The sequence below is a fragment of the Podarcis filfolensis genome (assembly GCF_964270895.1).
Source record: "Podarcis filfolensis genome assembly, chromosome: 13".
Taxonomy (NCBI): Eukaryota; Metazoa; Chordata; class Lepidosauria; order Squamata; family Lacertidae; genus Podarcis; species Podarcis filfolensis.
Window position 1 is genome coordinate 2,084,126 of NC_139615.1, and position 6,745 is coordinate 2,090,870.

The 6,745-nt window shown below is 48.4% G+C and overlaps 1 protein-coding gene across 1 annotated transcript in view; it reads left to right on the forward strand.

Moving 5' to 3' along the window:
- The window catches only part of TFR2 (transferrin receptor 2), a 241,654-nt gene that overhangs the window by 139,164 nt on the left and 95,745 nt on the right, over positions 1-6,745 (forward strand). The gene's annotated exons all lie outside the window — the stretch shown is intronic.

Here is a 6,745-nt window from a genome sequence, read left to right on the forward strand (position 1 = left end):
AGCAGACCCTTGGCCTTGGGCGCAGTGGAGCCCCTGCCCCATGGCAAAGAGCGAGCCATCTGCCAGCCTGGTTGCTTTGCACGTGAAAGGGAGGAAGGCTCATAGAATTGCAGAGTTGGAAGGGCCCTTGAGAGTCAATCTAGTCCAGCCCCAACTGTGCAGGAACCCTGCCCACAGCCATGCCCCCTTCTGCTTAACAGCCAGATACACACAGTGTGTCTGTTGTGTTTTTTAAAGACTTAATAATGCAAATTACCTGCTTTGGCAAGCGAACGTGAACCTGAAATGCGCTGCCAGTAATTTCACTCACAGGCCTTCTTACAAGGAAGAACCCTGTTTTATTTTGGGGTGAACATTAGGAACGAAACAAGGCTGTTCTTACTACGGTGTCCTTTATCAGTTCTGCTAAATCGGCTGCGCTGGAACTGGGAAATGCATTGGCACCGGCAAACCTGGTGCTTTGGGGGTCTTCTCGGGCTAAGAATGAAGGGGGGGCTTTTAGAGACTGGAAATGCAATACCCTATCTCATCTTTTCCTTCAGGCAGCAAAATGTCTTGGGTTCGTCCCTTCTCTTTCCACCAAATGAACATGAGGTGGGTGGACTCTAGTCACGCCGCACGTATATATTGCCAGGATTTGCCCATCACCCCTCCCCCTCTTAAATTTTCTATTTATTTTTACAATTTTTTGATATTCTGGTTCAAGGGAGTCCTGTGACCACATCCATTCCAAGTGCACTTGCAATAATAGATTTGCTCAAAAGTGTTGTAGCATTCAAATTTTCCTTTTCCTAATGATCCCTAACCTGGAATTTGCTGTTTGCACATTGTTTTCATCCTGCTAACCCCCCACAAGCCCAATATCATTTTCCCAAGTCAGTCACTGCCAGCTGCACATCTTCTCAACTAAAACACATCACTTTATCCAATGGCTTCCTTGCTTTAATTCCCATCCATCTTTTTGGGGGGGGGGGGTGTTGAATGTTCCTAACCCATTTTATAATGTATATAAAACAGAACAACTGTAACAGATCAAAAGCAGCTGTTCTTCCTAATCGGTTGAGTATCCTTCCATCATTGGCCAGTCAAGATTTAAGTGGAATTGGTAGACAAATATCACATCCATTTTGCAGGGGATTGGTGCTGAGGGTTAAACCACAGAGCCTAGGACTTGCCAATCAGAAGGTCGGCGGTTCGAATCCCACGACAGGGTGAGCTCCCGTTGCTCAGTCCCTGCTCCTGCCAACCTAGCAGTTCAAAAGGACGTCAAAGTGCAAGTACATAAATAGGTACCGCTCCGGCGGGAAGGTAAACGGCGTTTCCGTGCGCTGCTCTGGTTCGCCAGAAGCGGCTTAGTCATGCTGACCACATGACCCGGAAGCTGTACGCCGGCTCCCTCGGCCAGTAAAGCGAGATGAGCGCCGCAACCCCAGAGTCGTCCACGACTGGACCTAACGGTCAGGGGTCCCTTTACTTAAATACTATAAAGGATAGATAGCAGCTTGGCAAACCTTTTAAATTAGATGTGTTGAAAGCTTTTGATACTCCAAACTGGTCTTTCTTTAAACTGCAGTACCAGAATGGTTTCTCTTTAGACGTAGGATGTTCTTAAAAATGATTTGCCAGCTGTATCGGGAAAGAATAAGCCAGCATTGCACTAAAATGCCTTTGAAAATGGCATTCTTAAAATTACGTTGCAAGGCTGCCCTGTCATTGCTGCCTTTTGCTCTTGCGATGGAGGATTCAGACATTAAGGGTTATGATATTGCTGGTGCACAACATAAAATCGGTTTGCTTGCAGATGTTCGCTCCCTTGATTTCAGAACCAATTTCATCCGCTGCCGAGATGAAACATATAATAATACTTTATCATTTATACCCTGGTGTTTTATTAATTCAGACATCTATCGGGATTCTCAAATGACTGCTCTAAACCCATTTATAAATTTAGCACCTAAAACCTGCTTGCAAAAACTTTTCTTTTTCCACCTTTGAAAGAAAATTGAGAGGTGTCAGCAAACTTTGCCACCTCTATAATAATAATAATAATAATTTATTATTTGTACCCCGCCCATCTGGCTGGGTTTCCCCAGCCACTCTGGGTGGCTTCCACAGAAACAAAAAATACACTAAAATATCACACATTAAAAACTTCCCAGAACAGAGCTGCCTTAAGATGTCTCCTGAATGTCAAGTAGTTGTTAATCGCTTTGGCCTCTGATGGAGGGCGTTCCACAGGGCAGGCGCCACCACCAAGAAGGCCCTCTGCCTGGTTCCCTGTAGCTTTGCTTCTCGCAATGAGGGAACTGCAAGAAGGCCCTCGGCGCTGGACCTCAGCGTCCGGGCAGAAGAGTGGGGGTGGAGACGCTCCTTCAGGTATACTGGGCCGAGGCCATTTAGGGCTTTAAAGGTCAACACCAGCACTTTGAATTGTGCTCAGAAACATCATGGGAGCCAAGGAAGGTCTTTCAGGACCGGTGTTATGTGGTCTCGGCGGCCGCTCCCAGTCCCCAGTCTGGCTGCCGCATTCTGGATTAGTTGTAGTTTCCGGGTCCCCTTCAAAGGTAGCCCCACGTAGAGCGCATGGCAGTAGTCCAAGCGGGAGATAACCAGAGCATGCACCACTCTGGCGAGAGAGTCCGCGGGCAGGTGGGGTCTCATCCTGTGCACCAGATGGAGTTGGCAGACAGCTGCCCTGGATACAGAATTGACCTGTGCCTCCATGGACAGCTGTGAATCCAAAATGACTCCCAGGCTGCGCACCTGGTCCTTCAGGGGAACAGTTGCCCCATTCAGGACCAGGGAATCCTCCACACCTGCCCGCCCCGTCGCCCAAAACAGTACTTCTGTCTTGTCAGGATTAAACCTCAATCCATCATCCGCCATCCATCCTCTAGATTAACTAGTCCCAAAAGCAACTCTTAGTCTGGTGGGGACGCCCCCCCCCCTTTAATATCCCTCTGTTGTGAGATCTATCCATTTATTCCTCCTCTCTGTTCCTTAACCAGTTATTTAAGGGGCCCTCTCTTATCCGGGAGAGGCAGTGTGGTGCAGTGGTTGCTGTCAGGCTGAGACCAGGGAGAGTCGCTGTCTCCTCTTAGCCTAGCCCTCCTCTCAGGGCTGTTGTGTAGATTAAACGAGACCCCCCCTGGAGGTCCTCTTATGGGACACAAATGCAATAAATAAATAACCTTACCCTGCGAGCCATTAATTTGCTCCAGAGTCTCTGGCCAGGAACATTTATCAAAAGCCTTTTTTCGGCCGCTGTTCAGCAAGTCACTTACTTTTGAATAGAACTCTCTTTTAACAATTAATTGGACGTGGTTTGCACCTGCCATCAAAGTCATCTTGGCAGGGGGTTGGACTCGATGGCCCTTGTGGTCTCTTCCAACTCTTATGATTCTATGATCTTCAGCAAGGCTTGCTCTGTATCCTTGAACGTTGTTTAATTTACCTAGAAGAGGCAAGCAGTCCAGCCTTGTAGTTCCCAACACTTGTTTATTAAACGCAAGCGTTAGGATTGGTAACTTCTCAGTCGTAGAGTCATGGTGCTAGATGGGAACCCCCCCCCAAAAAAAGGTCTTTTAGTGCAACCACGTGCAATGCCAGAATCACACCCAAAGCACCCTTGACAGGTGGCCGTCCAATGTCTACTTAAAAGGCTCCAAAGAAGGAGAGTCCATCACCTCTTGATGTTTCCGGGGACAATTCAAAGTGTTGGAGCTGACCTTTAAAGTCCTAAACGGCCTCGGTCCTGTAGACCTGAAGGAGTGTCTCCACCCCGGACACAGAGGTCCAGCTCCGAGGGCCTTCTGGCGGTTCCCTCCCTGCAAGCAGTGAGGTTGCAGGGAACCAGGCACAGGGCCTTCTCGGTGGTGGCGCCCTCCCTGTGGAACGCCCTCCCACCAGATGTGAAGGAAATAAGCAGCTATCCTATCTTTAAAAGATATCTGAAGGCAGCCCTGAAGGCAGGGAAGCTTTTAATACTTTATTGGAAGCCGCCCAGGGTGGCTGGGGAGACCCAGCCAAATGGGCGGGGTATAAATAATAAATTATTATTATTATTACTATTACAATGGTACCTCTGGATGCGAACGGGATCTGTTCCGGAGCCCTGTTTGCATCCTGAAGCGAACCCCACCCGCACCTGCACGGGTCACAATTTGCCGCTTCTGCGCATGCGCGTGACGTCATTTTGAGCGTCTGCACATGCGGCGAAACCCAGAAGTAACGCATTCCGTTACTTCCGGGTCACAGCGGAGTGCAACCCGAAAATGCTCAACCTGAAGCATATTTAACGAGAGGTATGACTGTGTTGTGGGAGTCTGTTCCACTGTCAAATAGCTCTTGCCACCGGGAAGTTCTTCCTGTTCAATCAGAACCTCTTGTCACCCGAAGCCATGGGTTCGAGTCCTGCCCTCCGGATCAGGAGAAAACAAGCTTGCTCCATCTTTGGATATTTGAAGGTGGCTGTCGTGTATCTCCTCTGTCCCAGGCTAAACACTGCCGTGATGGGCAAATGTCCAGGCAGAGTTTAAGAGCAGCAATCTCCCCTCCTGCAGTTTCCAGCAAGCAAAATTCAGAAGCATCACTGCCTCCCCAGCTGCGGAAGCGGAGCTTAATCATCATGGCCAATAGCCATCGATAAGACAGATTTATGGAGGAAAGCCTCTCTTCAAGCCATTCAAGTGGGAAAGAGTTCCATGGTTTAACATTGTGCTGCGCGAAGGTCTTTTTATTTGTCCTGACGTTGTCCTCCCAACATCTAGCTTCATTCAATGTCTGGTGCTATGAAGGGTGAAACCTTTTCCTCTTATCACAGAATCTTACATGTTGGAAGGGTTCATTTGGTTCAACCCCCTGTGATGCAGGAATCTCAGCTAAAGCGTCCATGACTGATGGCCATCCAACCTCTGTTTAAAAACCTCCAAGGAAGGTGAATCCATCCCCTCTCGCGGGAGTCTGTTCCACTGCTGAACAGTTCTTACCGTCAGAAAGTTTTTCCGAATATTCAGTCCAGGCATAGGCAAACTCGGCCCTCCAGATGTTATGGGACTACAACTCCCATCATCCCTAGCTAGCAGGGCCAGTGGTCATGGGTGATGGGAGTTGTAGTCCCAAAACATGTGGAGGGCCGGGTTTAGTCAGAATCTCCTTTCTTGTCACTTGAAGCCATGGGTTCGAGTCCTTCCCTCCAGAGCAGGAGAAAACAAGCATGCTCCCTCCTCCATGTTACAGCCCTTAGGATATTTGAAGATGGCTTTCATATCTCCTCTTTTTCCAGGCTAAACATCCCCAACTCCCTCAAGCGTTCCTCACAAGGCTTGGTTTAGAGACCCTTGGTTTCCAGATCTCTGCACACCTTCCAGCTTGCAAACATCCTTCTTAAACTGGAGTGCCCAGAACCGGACACAGGACTTCCAAGTGTGGCTCAACTAAGGAAAATAGAATAATACTATGACTTCCCTTGATCTGGGGTTGCCACGCTCATCTCGCTTTATTGGCTGAAGGAGCCGGCATACAGCTTCCGGGTCATGTGGCCAGTATAACTAAGCCGCTTCTGGCGAACCAGAGCAGCGCACGGAAACGCCGTTTACCTTCCCGCCGGAGCAGTACCTATTTATCTACTTGCACTTTGACGTGCTTTCGAACTGCTAGGTTGGCAGGAGCCGGGACCGAGCAACGGGAGCTCACCCTGTCGCGGGGATTCGAACTGCCAACCTTCTGATCGGCAAGCCCTAGGCTCTGTGGTTTAACCCACAGCGCCACCCGCGTCCCACAGCCTAGAATAGCATTAGCTTTTTTTACTGCTGCATCACACTACTGACCTGTGTTAAGCTTCCGGTTTACTAAGACCCCTGGATCCTTTTCCCATTTACAGTTAGCAACCCAAATGTCCCTCATCTTAACATCTGTGCAGCTGGCTATTCCTGCCAAAGTGCAGAACCTGACATTTGTCCCGGTTGCAATTCATTTTGTTAGATTTGGCTCAGTTCTCCAATCGTGTTAAATTCATTGTGAATCCCAAATCTATCTTCAATGGCATTGGCTACCCCTCCCCATTTATTGTCACCTGCAAATTTGATAAGCATCCCCTCAATTCCTTCATCCAAGTCATTTATAAAGACGTTAAACGACAACAGGCCCAGAACAGAACCCTACTTGTCACTTTTTTCCAGGATGTTGAGGAAACATTCACGAGTCTTCTTTGGGTTTGGTCAGTCAACCAGCTACAAATCCACCTAACAGTTACCTCGTTGCACCCGCGTTTTACCAGCTTCCTCGCGAGGGTATCATGGGGGACTTTGTCAAAAGCCTTACTGAAATCAATATAAACTACCGTATTTTTCGCTCCGTAAGACGCACCCAGTTTTTAGAGGAGGAAAACAAGAAAAATCTATTCTGAACAAAACAGTGGATGTAAGATTTTTGTGGTTCATGCTGTGGCCACAGACATGTGATCTGATGGTGAATTTGGGGTGACCCAATGTAAAAATCCTGAGGATCCATGGGCTTTTACCTCCCCCCTCCCAGGCAGCCTCCTCTAGCGTCCCTTATCTCTCTTGCGATCCCACCGATCAGCTGCTTCCTTTCAACACTCCCTTCCCTCTTGTTTGCCTTAGTGTCTTTTCCTTAACTGGAGCAGTTTTTTGCTCCTCCTTTTCTTCTCATTTCTCTCCTCATTGCTTTAGTCTTCCTGTTTCCCCCCTTTGCAAGTTTGCTGTCTTTACCTCCCCACTCCCAG